Source organism: Odocoileus virginianus, chromosome 29 (assembly GCF_023699985.2).
Source record: "Odocoileus virginianus isolate 20LAN1187 ecotype Illinois chromosome 29, Ovbor_1.2, whole genome shotgun sequence".
NCBI classification, from domain to species: domain Eukaryota; kingdom Metazoa; phylum Chordata; class Mammalia; order Artiodactyla; family Cervidae; genus Odocoileus; species Odocoileus virginianus.
In genome coordinates this window covers 27,328,191-27,344,795 of record NC_069702.1, presented here as the reverse complement: position 1 = coordinate 27,344,795, position 16,605 = coordinate 27,328,191, and the positions used below count along the sequence as shown (strand labels likewise).

Below are 16,605 nucleotides of genomic sequence, written 5' to 3'. Positions count from 1 at the left end.
CTTTCCCCATCAAGTAACACACTCATTGCTACTTGTTGGGTGTATACTGTGAGCTAAATGCAGTGCTAAACAAGTTAATGTGGATTTTCTTATTAATTTTTCTTAACAACTCTGGGAGGTAGGTACTACTATTATATGCATTTTCCAGAGACATTAAGCATCTTGCCTGTGGCATTTATCATTCAGTTAGTAAGTGATGAAGTCACATTTTAAAGTCCAGTATCTTAAGTCCAGAGTACTTTCTCTGAAGGTAGAGGCACAAGCGTAACATTTGTTTATGTGAAAACTGCTAAGGAAATTTTTCTGAGGAAACGTGGTAATGATTTACTAGTTATTAATTACTTCTTTTAAGTTTGAAACCACTAGATGGCAACATTTTCAAAAGCTTTTCTTGCTTAAGGTGAAAAAGTAAATCAACTTCATTATCATTGAAAAAAATCAGCTTTATTGAAGTATAATTGACAAATAAAATTGTAAGATATCTAAATTGTATGCCATGATGATTTTATATACAAATACGTTGTGAAAGGATTCTTCCCTTTTAATTAACCTAGCCCTCACCACACAGGCTGCTGCTGTTGCTAAGTTGCGTCAGTCGTGTCCGACTCCGTGCGACCCCACAGACGGCAGCCCACCAGGCTCCCCCGTCCCTGGGGTTATCCAGGCAAGAACACTGGAGTGGGTTGCCATTTCCTTCTCCAATGCATGAAAGTGAACAGTGAAAGTGAAGTCGCTCAGTCACGTCCGACTCTTCGCGACCCCATGGACGGCAGCCTACCAGGCTCCTCCCTCCATGGGATTTTCCAGGCAAGAGTACTGGAGTGGGTTGCCATTGCCTTCTCTGCTCACCATACATAATTAATTTTAATTTTCTTGAGAATATTTCAGTTCTATTCCCTTAGCAAATTTCAATTATATAATCCGATGTTATCAACTATATAATCATCACTTTTATGTTAGATACTTAGGCTTTACTCGTCTTGTACCTGAAACTCTGCGCACGCATGTTATGTCAGTTTAGTTGTGTCCTGTGGACTGTAGCCTGCCAGGCTTCCCTGTCTATGGGATTCTCCAAGCAAGACAACTGGCCATGACCACCTCTGGGGATCTTCCTGACCCAGGGATCGAACCCACATCTCTTATGTCTCCCGCACCGGCAGGTAGGTTCTCTACCACTAGTGCCACCTGGGAAACCCCAGCTGAAACTTTGTACCCTTTACTAACTTCTCTCCATTTGCCTTACCCCACCCAGCTCCTGGCAACCAATTTTCTGCTTTTTGTTTCTCTGAATTTGATTTTTTTTTTAAAAAAGATTCCACATGCGAGTGATGCTGTGCAGTTATTTATCTGTCTTTGTATATCTTTTTATTTTTTTTTTGGTAATTTTAAATTTTAAAAATTTATTTATTTTAATTGGAGGCTAATTTCTTTACAGTATTGTAGTGGTTTTGCCATACATTGACATGAATCAGCCATGGGTGTTCATGAACCCCACTGAATCCCTCTCTAATCTCCCTCCCCATCCCATTCCTCTGGGTCATCCCATTGCACCAGCCCTAAGCACCCTGTCTCATGCATCAAACCTGGATTGGCAATCTGTTTCATATATGATAATATACATGTTTTAATGCTATTCTCTCAAATTATCCCACCCTCCCCTTCTCCCACAGAGTCCAAAAGACTTCTATATATCTGTGTCTCTTTTGCTGTCTCGCATATAGGGTTATCATTACCATCTTTCTAAATTCCATATATATGCATTAGTGTACTGTATTGGTGTTTTCCTTTCTGGCTTACTTCACTCTGTATAATGGGCTCCAGTTTCATCCATCTCATTAGAACTGATTCAAATGAATTCTTTTTAATGGCTGAGTAGTATTCCATAGTGTATATGTACCACAGCTTCCTTATCCATTCGTCTGCTGATGGGCATCTATGTTGCTTCCATGTCCTGGCTATTATAAACAGTGCTGTGATGAACATTGGGGTGCATGTGTCTCTTTCAGATCTGGTTTCCTCAGTGTGTATGCCCAGCAGTGGGATTGCTGGGTCATATGGCAGTTCTACTTCAATTTTTTAAGGAATCTCCACACTGTTCTCCATAGTGGCTGTACTAGTTTGCATTCCCACCAACAGTGTAAGAGGGTTCCTTTTCTCCACATCCTCTCTAGCATTTATTGTTTGTAGACTTTTGGATAGCAGCCATTCTGACAGGCATGTAATGGTACCTCATTGTGGTTTTGATTTGCATTTCTCTGATAATGAGTGATATTGAGCATCTTTTCATGTGTTTGTTAGCCATCTGTATGTCTTCTTTGGAGAAATGTCTGTTTAATTCTTTGGCCCATTTTTTGATTGGATTATTTGTTTCTCTGGAATTGAGCTGCAGGAGTTGCTTGTATATTTTTGAGATTAATTCTTTGCTTTTGAGATTAATTCAGTTGCTTCATTTGCTATTATTTTCTCCCATTCTGAAGGCTGTCTTTTCACCTTGCTTATAGTTTCCTTCATTGTGCAAAAACTTTTAAGTTTAATTAGGTCCCATTTGTTTATTTTTGCTTTTATTTCCATTACTCTGGGAGGTGGGTCATAGAGGATCCTGCTGTGATTTATGTCGGAGAGTGTTTTGCCTATGTTTTCCTGTAGGAGTTTTATAGTTTCTGGTCTTACGTTTATATCTTTAATTCATTTTGAGTTTATTTTTGTACATGGTGTTAGAAAGTGTTCTGGTTTCATCCTTTTACAAGTGGTTGACCAGTTTTCCCAGCACCATATCTAACTTATTTCACTTAGCATAAGGCCTTTGTATCCTATGTTATCACAAGTGGCAGGATTTCCTTTCTTATGGATGACTAATATTCCATTGTTACATACACATATATGCATATATTCTATATGTCTTACATTTTCTTTGTCCATTTACTCATTGACAGACAGGTTGTTTCTATATTTTGGCTAATTGCAAATACTGCTAAAGTGAACGTGAGTGCAGGCATTACTTCAATATTCTGTTTTCATTTCTTTAGATGTATACCCCAAAGAGGAATTGCTGGATTATATGATAGTTATTTTTAATCTTTTATGGAGTTTCTATACTGTTTTCCACAGTTGGCTGCATCAATTTACATTCCCACAGTGTACAAGGTTCTCTTTTCTCCATACCATCACCAATGCTTTTTACTCTCTTGATTTTTTGATGATAGCCTTTTTAACAGCTGTGAGATGGTATTTCATTGTGACTTTGATTTGTATTTTTCTGATAATTAGTGATATTGAGCACCTTTTCTTGTACCTGTTGGCTATTTGTATGTCTTCTTTGGAATAATGTCTACTCAGTTCCTCTGCTTGTTTTTCAATTGGATTGTTTAGTTTTAAGCTATTAAGCTGTATGACTTTATAGATATATTGGACATTAATGCTTTATCAGATACATGATTTGCAATCATTTTCCCTCTCTCCATAGGTTGTCTTTTTATATTGTTTGCTTCTTTTGCTGTGCAGAAGTTTTTTAGTTTAATGTATCTCATTATTTTTGCTATCATTATCTTTCCTTTTGCTGTCAAATCTAAAAAAAAATTATTACCTTAAAGTCTCCACCAAAAAGCTATTAGAAATAATCATTGAATTCAGTAAAGTTGAAGGATACCAGATTAACATACAGAAATCTGTTGCTTTTCTGCACACTAATAAATGACTTGTCAGAAAAAGAAAGCAAGAAAACAATTCCATGGACATGTACACACTGATATATTTAAAATGGATAACCAACAGGACCTCCTGTATAGCACCAATAACTCTGTTCAATGGTATGCGGCAGCCTGAATGGGAGGAGAGTTTGAGGGAGAATGGATACATGTGTATGTATGGCTGAGCCCCTTTGTCCTCCACTTGAAACTATCACAACATTGTTAATTGGCTATATGCCAATACAAAATAAAAAGTTTTTTAAAATCCCATTTACAATTGCATCAAAAAGAATAAAATAGGAATAAATTTAATCAGGGGGAATAAAGGTTAAATTCTAAAAACTATAAAACATTGATGAAGGAAATTGAAGGTGGAGCAAAGAACTTGGAAGATATTCCATGTTCATGGATTAGAAGAATTAATATTGTTAAAGTGTCCATACCACCCAAAGCAATCTACAGATTTAATGCATCAAGATACCCAAGACATTTTCCACAGAACTGAGACAAATAATCTTAAATTTTTGTAGAACCACAGAAGATCTCAAATAACCAAAACAATCTTGAGAAAGAAAAATAGAGCTGGAGGTATCATGCTCCCTGACTTCAGACTACAAAGCTACAGTAATCAAAATAACATGGTACTGGCACAAAAACAGACACATAGATCAACAGAACAGAATAGAGAACCCAGAAATAAACCCACACGCATATGGCCAATTAATCTATGACAAAGGAGACAAAAATATAAAATGGAGAAAAAACAGTGTCTTTAGTAAGTGGTATTGGTGAAACTGGACAGCTACATGTAAAAGAGTGAAATTAGAATATTTTTTCACACCATATAAAAAAATAAACTCAAAATGGATTAAAGACTTAAATTTAAAACTGGAAGCCACAAAACTCCTAGAAGAAAGCACAGGCAGTATATGCTTTGACATAAGTCTTAGCAATATTTTTTGGATTTTTCTCTGCAAGCAAAGGAAACAAAGCAAAAATAAAGAAATGGGACCTAATTAAACTTAAAGGCTTTTGCACAGTGAAGAATACTATCACCAAAATGAAAAGACAATTTACCAAATGGGAGAAGATAATTGCAAATGATTTATCTGATAAGGGGTAAGAGGTTAATATACAAAATATATAAAGAGCTCATACAACTCAATATCAAATAAGCAAATGATTCAATTTTAAAATGATTGAAAGATCTGATTAGACATTTTCCCAAAGATACATACATATGGCCAATAGGTACATAAGAAGATGCTCAATGTCACCAATCATCAGAGAAATGCAAACCAAAACCACAGTGAGATATTGCTTCACATCTGTCAGAATGGTATCATCAAAAAGATAATGAATAATAATTGTTGACCAGGATGTTGAGAAAAGGGAACACTAGTGCCCTGTTGGTGGGAATGTAAGTTGGTATGAACCATTATGGAAAACTGTGTAGAGGTTCCTCAAAAAACTGGAAATAGAACTTCCATATGATCCACAGTTCCACTCTTCTGTATGTATCCCAAGGAAAAGAAAACACTAATTAGAAAATATATATGTTCATAGCAACATTATTTATAATAGTCAAAATATGGATGTGATCTCAATATTCAACAAAAGATGAATGGATAAAGAAGCTGTGGTTTATATCACAGTGTAATATTACTCAGCCATAAAAAATAATGAAATTTTGTCTTTGGCAACAACATGAATGGACATGGAGAGTATTATGCTTAATGAAGTTATACAGAGAAAGACAAATACTGTACACCTTCACTTACATGTAAAATATAAAAAAGTACAACAATCAAATAAATATAAAAAAATAGAAACAGACTCATAGATACAGAGGACAAGCTAGTGATTATAAGTGGTTACTTATAAGGATGGGGGAGGAACAAAATAGGGAAAAGGGATTAAAAGGTACAAACTAATAGGTATAAATTAAGTAAGATACAAAGATAATGTACAGCACAAGGAGTATAACCAGTGTTTTATAATTTCAAATGAAGTATAATCTATAAAAATATTAAATCACTATGTTGTACCCCTGAAACCAATGTAACATTGTAAATCAGCTATACTTCAATTAAAAAAAGAATGATGTAGGAGAGTAAGTTAGTAATAAAAATTTTTGAAAGATTAAGATGCTACCATCTCTGCCAAGATTAGAAAGCCACTGAATCAGAAAGTTACCTGCCAGTCAGGATACAGAAGCTTCTGTATTGCCAGATACAAAATTACACCACCTCCACTAATCTGGAAGGCAGGACATCCTCTGCAGTCAGGACAGTGCTGCTTGTTTCTGAATCAGGAACCACAGTGAGTCTGTCACAATCCACCACAGCGTGGTACATGCTTTGCAACCTGCCTCCTTCCCCATTTGATTCACTTTCAAATTACAGTTTCACAGGAGTAAAATTGCATAGCAGAGCCCAAATCACATCTGGAATCTGATCAAAAGCAATTCTGGGAAATGCTATATGTTATATGACTTCTGCTGCACTATGGAGGTGGAATAGTACTGAATGAGCCAATCCACATTGATGTCTGTGTAAAATCTTCCCCATTCTTAGTTATCTTAAACAGCTTTTATAAGATAGGCATGATATACTTCTTCAAGGTTTTGGGAAATATACCTGTACATTTTTGTCATGAAGAATCTTTTAAACCTACCAGTTAAATTTATTTTAAGCATGAGAAAAGTGGTCAGTTCAGTTCAGTTGCTCAGTTGTGTCCATCTCTGCGACCCTGTGGATTGCAGCACACCAGGCTTCCCTGTCATCACCAACTCCCAGAGATTGCTTAAACTCACATCCATAGAGTCAGTGATGCCATCCAACCATCTCATCCTCTGTCATCCCCTTCTCCTCCTGCCTTCAGTCTTTCCAAGCATCAGGGTCTTTTCCAATGAGTCAGTTCTTCGTATCAGGTGGCCAAAGTATTGCTGTTTCAGCCTCAGTACCAGTCCTTCCAATGAATATTCAGGACTGATTCCCTTTAGGATGGGCTGGTTGGATCTCCTTGCAGTCCAAGGGACTCTCAAGAGTCTTCTCTAACACCACAGTTTAAAAGCATCAATTCTTCAGCACTCAGCTTTCTTTATGGTCCAACTTTCACATCCATACATGACTACTGGAAAATCATAGCTTTGACTATATGGACCTTTGTCAGTAAAATAATGTCTCTGTTTTTTAATATATTGCCTAGGTTTGTCATAGCTTTTCTTCCAAGGAGCAAGCAAGAAAAGGGGTAAGAGAAGTCATATTTGTGTTAATTTATAAATGAATAAAGTATCTGAAAGCTTTTATAAGTAATTGACAAGCCTTTTAGGGTGCTTTTGGGAGAGATAGTGGGTAGTTGGAGAATATGGTTGTAGGAGAATTTTTATCATATAGATGTGGAGCAATTTGAGTTTAAAACCACGTGAATGTACTATCTATTGAAATATAAAATATAAAAAGCCAAAAAGTATTGACAAAACTTACGTTATTATTTTATAATTTTAAGGATTTCCTCTTGATTCATTCCTGATATGCTGTTTTGTGTCTTTTCCCTTTGATTGCTAAAAACTTGTGTATTTTAATTCAGTTTTTTCAGGTAACTACCTTTCAGATTTTCTATTCTTTTTTTTTTTTTTCTTTGCCATTTCTTCAGTTTCTGAGTGTAGTTTTATTATTTCCTTTCTGGAGCTAGTTTGTTAGGTTTTCTCTCCTCTGTTTCTAAATATTTTCTTAACATATTTAATTCTCCCCTTTCCCCTTCCCCATCCCCTATAAATGCAGTTAAGACTTTAAATTTACCTACACATTCTATCTGTAGTACTTTACATTTTTGTTTTTTAAATTGTCAAGGCCATTTTTGTTGTTCATTTTATCAAGTTGAAAAATTCTGCTTATGTAAGTTAATCTTTTAAATGCAGTAGACTCTAGAGATTATGGCATCTGATTTCTTTGTACCACATTATGAAATAAAACAATGGGTATATCCTTCTGATATGCAAATCAAGGAAATGAAAGCAACACACTCATTTTGACACCTCAGTTAGACATTCCCAGGGAGGTTTCTCACTTAAAAATAATTTAAAAGCAAAAAACCTTTATGAAATCTAAACTACAACTGTGATTGTGTCATGAAATATCTTAGTCCACAATTTTTGTTTCTGAGGTCAAAGATGTGAAAGTTCAGAGTTTTGTCTTGTTCCTAAATTTTTCTTTTTGCAGTTTTTTTTCCTTCTTTAGACTTGTCTATTTATCATTTATCTATCTTGCCTTCTTGTCTTTATTCATCCCATCAAAACCAGGGAAAAGAAGCCTGAAGTTTTTCTTTTAGATAACTCAAAATGAAAGACAGATAAATTGACATCTGTATCTATCTCCCCTCAATCCTGTTCCTTTGAGGATCCTGTTCAAGGTGGAACCCAGTCCTTAGAATTTCTGAAGATGCCAATTACTTGTGCCCCCCCACCCCTGAATGTGTTAGTTCCATCATCTGTCTCACCACAGGTGTGACTGTTAGAATATCAACTTCCCTCTGTTGCTTGCTTTCCTAAAGGAAATCAACCCTGAATATTCGTTGGAAGGGCTGATGCTGAAGCTGAAGCTCCAATACTTTGGCCACCTAAGGTGAAGAGCTGACTCATGGGAAAAGACCCTGATGCTGGGAAAGATTGAGGGCAGGAGGAGAAGGGGTTGACAGAGGATGCGGTGGTTAGATAAGCATCACTGACGCAATGGACATGAATCTGAGCTAACTCTGGGAGATAGTGGAAGACAGGGAAGCCTGATGTGCTGCAGTCCGTGGAATTGCAGAGTCGGATACGACTTAGTGACGACTGTGTCCCTTGCTACCTTTCTGCCTTATCATCAGTGAGCCTCTTCTTAAACTCAGTCCTTGCCAATTTTTCTCCCTTTACAGATTTTTCTTTCTGGGACATTCACCTTTAGTACAATTCAATATGTGTGTTGATCGCTTACTATGACTAAACACTCTGATAAGCACTAATTCTAATTATGTTTGTAATAAAATTTTTCTAATTTCTGGGAACATGTGTCAACATCATTCCTATTTTTAGATTCGTAGTTTCTGATAAAAGTGCACTGGAACATCATTGCTTCATTACTAACTTTCCTACTTTTTTTGGCTACTTGTTGCTTTGTATTATGTTTGTGTGTGACTTTTTTTTTACTGAATCAGATAAAATTTTCAAATACTGAAAGAATTTCTCTAATATTTTCATGCTACTTACAATGTAGTATGACATGATACAATTTTAAGTTTAATCGGTATTATCAATATTTTCTCCATAACTTTATTAAATCTGTCCTTAAATCAACAAATCAAGAGCTTATTTGTACTGTTTCCAAGAAATAGAAATAATTTCTCTTCCTCTATGTAGGTGCCCTGTTGGATATAAATTATACAACCTCGAATTCAGTTTAGTTCAGTCACTTAGTAGTGTCCTTCTCTTTGTGACCCCATGGACTGCAGCGCACCAGGGTTCCCCGTCCATCACAACTCCCAGAACTGGTTGAAAATAGTTACTCTGGGCATATTTTTCTTCTGTGTAAATTTATAGCTAAGTTGACCTACCCAACTATTTATTTTTCATTTATAGATTATTCATATAAACACAAAGGTGAGTTCTGCTATGGGGAGAGATAGTGGACTCTTTGTCAGAGATTTGACTCTAAATTAGTTATATAACTCTAAGGAAATCATTTTTCCATTCTAGCCTCTGACTTTTCACCCACAGATGAGATTGAATGAGATGAAATAGATGATCGCTAAGATTTTCTTCAGATTGTATGGTTCGTGGTGATGGTAGATTATTGTTCTTAACATATTTGTTGCTTTTTCCAGTGAAACTTTGATAATTTCCAATACTGTTATGTCAGACTTAGTCATGTACTCAGAATTGCCCTTCCCTGTGGGAAGATTACACTTCCCTGCTCAGTGGTATCAGGCATCACCAGGCAACACAAATTGGCCAATGGGAAATAAGCAGAATCTGTGTGTACCATTTCTGATCAGAAGCTCTGAGTCATCCTAGGTTCTGCTCTCTCTCTTTTCCACCTACAACAACTATGACAAAGTTCCACATAGAGGTTGCTTCTTTGTCTGGATGGAGAAGGGAAGAGAACGTGGAGTAAACAGCTAACCCCTAGCTGACAAGTGCAATAACATCTTTGTTGCTATAAACCCTTGAGAGACTAAGATTTCTGTTAATGCAGAATCATCTAGCAAAAGATGATTAGTACATTCATCAATGATTGGTTATTAGTTCAAAATTAAAACTTGAAAGCAATGCCCTTCAATGAAAATTTAATTTAAAAATCATAAAGGTAATATTTATATATACATATGCCATGCTGTGCTAAGTTGCTTCAGTCATGTCTGCCTCTTTGTGACCACCTGGACCACAGCCCACCAGGCCCCTCTGTTCACGTAATTCTCCAGGCAAGGATACAGGAGTGGGTTGCCATTTCTTCCTCCAGAGGATCTTCTTGACCCAGGGATTGAACTTGCATCTCTTGCTTCTCCTGCATTGGCAGGCGGATTATTTACCACTACCACCTGGGAAGCCCATATATGTATACACATATCTTAATATACATATATATATTCATCCCTGATCATCACTCTTCAATTTCCTCATCTTCCCCAATTCCACTCTTTCCTTCCCTTCATGAGCCCTTCTTTCTTTCATAATTTATTCTTTTCATGTTATATATGAAATACATGTTCTATTATATACTATATATAAAGCAATTAAAAAATAACATAAGTATAGAACTGACATTAAAGAAATTGCCCTATATTTCTACTCAGAATATTCCTTGAAACGTCTGCCTTGAGTCCTTGAATGGCTCTTCCAGGTGAATATGAAGTTTTTAAAAGCAGTTCTTCATTATTAAGGTATTACATGTGTGTGTGCATGTGTGCGTGTTTGACTCTTTGTGACCCCATGGACTGTAGCCTGCCAGGCTCCTCTCTCCATAGAATTTTCCAGACTGAAGTGGGTTGCCATTACTTTCTCCAAGGGATCTTCCTGACCCGGGGTTCAAACGCAAGTCTCTTGTGTCTTCTGCATTGGCAGGCAGGTTCTTTACCAGCTAAGTCACTGGGGAAAAATGCCTACTCTAAAAGGCAGTATTCCTTAGCAATTTATGATTTTACAACTATTAGTTCAAGAACAGGACTTCTCCTGAAGTATTGATAATACCATTTGTTGTCATTTTAAGATTTATTAAAGAAGTTGAGTAATCTCCAAGCTGACCAACATGTTACTTGTTGCACAAGAATATTGACTAATTTTTCTCTTTGCTTCCATAACAAAGAAAACCAGAAAGTAAGCTCTGAATGTCTGTGCTATTAACTTACCAATATGACTTTGTATCTTCAATATCGTCAAGGTAAGCTTTACAGCAGTTTCACTACTTTAAGTACTTTTTCTTTGCTCGTCCATTAACCCTCTTGTTTTTGAAACCAGTAATACCTTTAATACATTTCTGAAGGGCAACTACTTGAGGCTTTGTGCATGCTCAGTCATGTCTGATTCTTTGCAACCCTTTGGACTGTAGCCCACCAGGCTCCTCTGTCCATGGAATTTTCCAGACAAGCATACTAGAATGGGTTGCTATCCTCCCCCAGGGGATCTTCCTAACCCAGGGATTGAACACACATCTCCCACATTGGCAGGCGGATTCTTTATCACTGAGTTGCCTGAGGAGCCGACTTGAGGCTTAGAGGCTTGCAGTTTTTCTCATTCACATCTGAATTATGACTTCTTTCAGAATCAGCACATGATTCTCTGCTTCTGTGTTCAAGGCAAGATATTCCTGAATAACCATCATGTACAACTAGCATTTTTTATCATCTTATTGAGATACAATTCACATGCTATACAATTCACCTATCCAAAGTGTACAATTCAGGAATTCCCTGGCTATCCAGTGGTTACAACTTGGTACTTTCACTGCCCAGGCCTGTGCAGTATGTAAAAAAAATAGTGTACAATTTAAGGGCTCAATGTATTCATAATTACGCATTCATCACCGCAATCAATTATTTAGAATATTTCCTTACCTGAAACCAGCGCCCCCCCCAACATCCTGCAGCTGTCACCCCTTAATCTCATCTTTCCCAACCCTAGCAATATAGTTTCTGTCTCTATCAGTTTGCCCATTCTTGTAATTCATATAAATGGAATCATACAATATGTGGTACTTTGTGACTGCTTTTTCACTTAGGATGTTTTCAAGGTTCACCCATGTCATAGCATGTATCATTACTTCATTTCTTTTTATTACTGTATAATTGTCCAAAACTGTAATGTGAAGGCCTATTTATTCATGGCTATACCACATTTTATTTACACATTCATCAATTGATGCACATTTGGGTTTCCACTTTTTGGCTATTATGTATATTGTTGCTGTGAATATTTATGTGTACTTTTTTGTGTATAAATTTCCTGTAAGTATATACTTAGGAATGGAATGACTGGATCACATAGGAACTCCATGTTTAACCATTTAAGGAACTTCCAGATTGTTAGTGACAACACCATTTTACAGTCCTACCAGCAATGTACAAGGGTTCTAATTTCTCCACATTCTTGCTAACACCTATTATTGTCTTTCTCTTTAATTATAATCATCCTAGTTGGTGTGAAATAGTATCTCATTATTGCTTTTATATGCATTTTCTTGATGGCTAATGATTTTGAGCAGCTTTTAATATGCTTATTCACCATTTGTATTTTTTTTAAAGAACTATCTATTCAGATCTTTTGCTTATTTTAGAATTGGATTATTTATCTTTTTTAAATCTTTTTTACTATTAAGTTGTAGTTCCTTTTATATGCTAGTATCAATCAGATATAGGATTTACAAACATTTTATCTCATTCTATAGGTTGACTTTTTACTTTCTTAAGGGTGTTTGTTGGAGGACAAAAGTTTTTAATTTGACAAAGTCTAATTTTTTTTCTTTTATTGCTAGTGCTTTTAGTGTCATATTGAAGAAATCACTGCCTAATCCAAAGTCATGAAGATTATGTGTATTTTCTTCTAAAAGTTTAATCGTTTTTACTCTCACATTTAGGTCTTTGTTATATCTTGGGTAAATTTTTGTATTTGGTATGTGGTAAGGGTCCAACCTCATTGTCTGTGTGTGGTTATCATTAGTCACAGTACTATTTGTTAATAAGATTATTCTTTCCCTATAAGTGGTCTTGGCACCTTACTTAAAATCTGTTGATCATGGATATATCGGTTCATTTCAGGACTCTCGATTCTTACTACATTGTCTTGATACTAAATTTTATGGTAAGTTTTGAATGATCATCTTACTTCCAAATTTATATTTATTTTGACATTTACACATAATTTGTTTATCTTGGGTTTTACTTAAGAGGTATGGGCATTAGTATATCCTTATAATTATTGCATTTTACATGTGCAGTCATTCAGTTGTGTCTCACTTTTATGTCCCCATGGACTGTAGCCCACCAGGCTCCTCTGTCCATGGCAGTTTCCTGGCAAGAATACTGGAGTGAGTTGCCATTTTCTCCTCCTGGGGAATCTTCCTGGCCCAGGGATCAAACCCAAAACTCTGTCTCCTGCATTGCAGGCAGATTCTTTATTGCTGAGCCACCGGGAAAGTCTTTGCATTTTATATTTAAAGGCAATAAAGTATAGTGGTTATGGGCACAGTGAGAGTATATTGGTTTATACTTTAACTAGGAAAGCATCAGCAAGCTCCCAGGCATTGGGAGCTCATTTTTCAACAAATATACGGAAAAAGTGGAAACTCATTTTTCTCCAGAAGAGCAGAAAAGTAAAGCAAAACTGCCTGTGGAAAACTGTGGGGAGGAAGAGGCAGTAAGAGTTAATTCATGGTCATTCTCCAGGAATTTAAGAAAATTTTTTCCTCTAATAATTCTTTCAAAATAGTTTAAATAGTTGGTCTGCCTGCAAAGGCTTGTAGCCTCTTCTGCAGACACCAAGGAATGTACTTTCAACAACCTCTTGGAATCTCTTCTCAGAACTTATTACTGAGTATGCGCCTCTGTGAGAGATCAGGGTAGGTTTCTACCAAACTTATTTCAGCTCTCAGATTATAATTTCAGTTGTAATTTAAAACATAATTTTAAAAGATCTATGAAAAACAAATACAGCAAATATCCAAAGGACACAGATTAAGGATATGGGGACCAGCATGTAGGGACCAATCTACTAAGTTCAGGCATTAGCACCATTACTGTATTGAAAAGGTCTTGGGCTCTTTTTCTGTTATTTTTGGGAGAATATTTGTGAGCAACTTTCGTGGCCAAATTACTCCCGTGAGGGAGCTTCAGGGGCCTCATCTGCAAGTAGTTTGCGGAGAGATATCGTGTTGGGGATTGTGAACAGTCAGCGATGCAACACGAGGTGGCGCTCTCATCCCAGTGAGTGCTATAGAGCGGTGCTCAGATAAAGGGTACGCAGCTTCAGGAGAGCGTGGTAGGTCTGGCTGACATTGGAAGACTGCCTGACAGACTGAACAGCTAACCGGGTACAGAGCCATCGCGGGGGTTGAGAAAGTACGCTGGTGCAGTAGGACCGAGGGCAGAAGTCGTATAACAAGAACCCGAGAAAGGTAACTAGTGTCTGGACACTGCTTTCGAGTATGCTGATTAGTTACCTTTATTATTTACTGGGGGCTTCCCTGGTGGTTCTGGTGTTGGAGAAGACTCTTGAGAGTCCCTTGGACTGCAGAGAGATCAAACCAGTCCATCGCAAAGGAAATTAATCCTGAATATTCATTGGAAGGACTGATGCTGAAGCTGACTCCAATACTTTGGCCACGTGATGCGAAGAGCTGACTCATTAGAAAAGACTCTGATGCTGGGAAAGATTGAGGGCAGGAGGAGAAGGCGATGACAGAGGACGAGATGGTTGGATGGCATCACTGATTCAAGGAACATGAGTTTGGGCAAGCTCTGGGAGATGGTGATGGACAGGGAAGCCTGGTTTGCTGCAGTCCATGGGGTCGCAAAGAGTTGGACACGACTGAGTGACTGAACAAAATCAAAACAACTGATGGCTCAGATGGTGAAGAATTAATCTGCTGCAATGCAGGAGACCTGGGTTCGACCCCTGGATCAAGAAGATCCACTGGAGAACGGAATGGATACCCACTCTGGTATTCTTGCCTAGAGGACTCCATTCCCCTGGCGGGCTACAGTCTATAGGATCACAAAGAGTCAGACACGACTGAGTGACTAAGCATTTATTATCTCCAACACCACAGTTAAAAAGCTTCAGTTCTTTGGCGTAAAGCCTTCTTCAATTGGTCCAACTCTCACATCCATACATGGCTACTGGAAAAGCCATAGCTTTGACTATATGGATATGAATGCAGAGTTACAAAGAATAGCAAAGAGAGATAAGAAAGCCTTCCTAAATGATCAACTCAAAGAAATACGGGAGAACAATAGAATGGGAAAGACTAGAATCTCTTGAAGAAAATTAGAGATACCAAGGGAACATTTCATGCAAATGAAGTGAAAGTCACTCAGTCATGTCTGACTCTTTGTGACCCCATGGACTATATAGTCTATGGAATTCTCCAGGCTAGAATACTGGAGTGGGTGGTAGCCTTTCCCTTCTCCAGGGGATCTTTCCAACCCAGGGATTGAACCCAGGTCTCTCACATTACAGGCGGATTCTTTACCAGCTGAGCCACAGGGAACCCCATATATATATATATGCTCTCACTGTCTCTTTCACTCTTTAACTGAAATATAATTGATATACAATATTATGTTAGTATAAAGTGTGCTACATAAGATTTTGCGTTCTCTTTTTCTCCATCAGTTATGTCAGAGATTTGGAAATTTTGTTAAAATCATTAAAGAACCATGTTTTGTGTTTACTGAATTTCCCTGTTGCATCTTTCCTATTCCAGCAACTTCTGCTTTTCTTCACATTACATATCAGATCTCCTTCAGCCTTCTAATTTCCTTTTGATGCTACCTTTGGCAGATTTTAACAGGGATTAGCTGACAAAAGAGAAGTGCAATTTTCAGAATCTCAATCCCAGCTTTACAAAATATAGAAAGGAAGAATAGGTTTGGAGTTGAGAGGCAATTGTTTAAGAATCAACTAATATGATCCAAATGATGTATTTTTGGAATTTAACTTATATTTTACAGTGGAGAAAAATAAAAAATATTATTCACCCCTCACCAAATATTATTCATGTCTCTTCCTTCCTTTGTTATAGCTTTAGGCACAGGTAAAATAATGATTATATACAGAGGAATTGGAAAGGCTGTACTACTTAAGTCTTAGTATACATTATATTCCTTTGTTTTTGCTCAAATTTTATTATAGAAAGATAACTCACTGGATCCTTATTTAAAGTTAATTAATATTAAAAATGCAATATGAATACATTTTATTAATGTGATATTGAACTGGAGTTTTCTTTCAAAACATGTAATATTTCAGTCTTGTCACTATTCTTTATTTCTATTGTGTAATATTTTTATTTTATTTATTTATTTTTTAAAATTTATTTATTTTACATGTATTCCCCATCCCGATTCCCCCTCCCACCTCCCTCTCTACCCAATCCCTCTGAGTCTTCCCAGTGCACCAGGCCCGAGCACTTGTCTTATGCATCCAACCTGGGCTGGTGATCTGTTTCACTCTAGACAGTATACATGTTTCGATGCTGTTCTCTCTAAACATCCCACCCTTGCCTTCTCCCACAGAGTCCAAAAGTCTGTTCTGTACATCTGTGTCTCTTTTTCTGTTTTGCATATAGGGTTATCATTACCATCTTTCTAAATTCCATATGCATGTGTTAGTATGCTGTAATGTTCTTCATCTTTCTGGCTTACTTCACTCTGTATAATAGGCTCCAGT

At 36.9% G+C, this 16,605-nt stretch overlaps 1 long non-coding RNA gene across 1 annotated transcript; it reads left to right on the top strand.

The window, feature by feature from the left end:
• The first annotated feature begins 1,027 nt into the window (after window positions 1–1,027).
• Window positions 1,028–6,999, top strand: LOC139031995 (uncharacterized). The gene is made up of 2 exons (XR_011484529.1): window positions 1,028–1,160; window positions 6,897–6,999. It is a non-coding gene; the product is annotated as an uncharacterized lncRNA (long non-coding RNA).
• The last annotated feature ends 9,606 nt before the right edge of the window (window positions 7,000–16,605 follow it).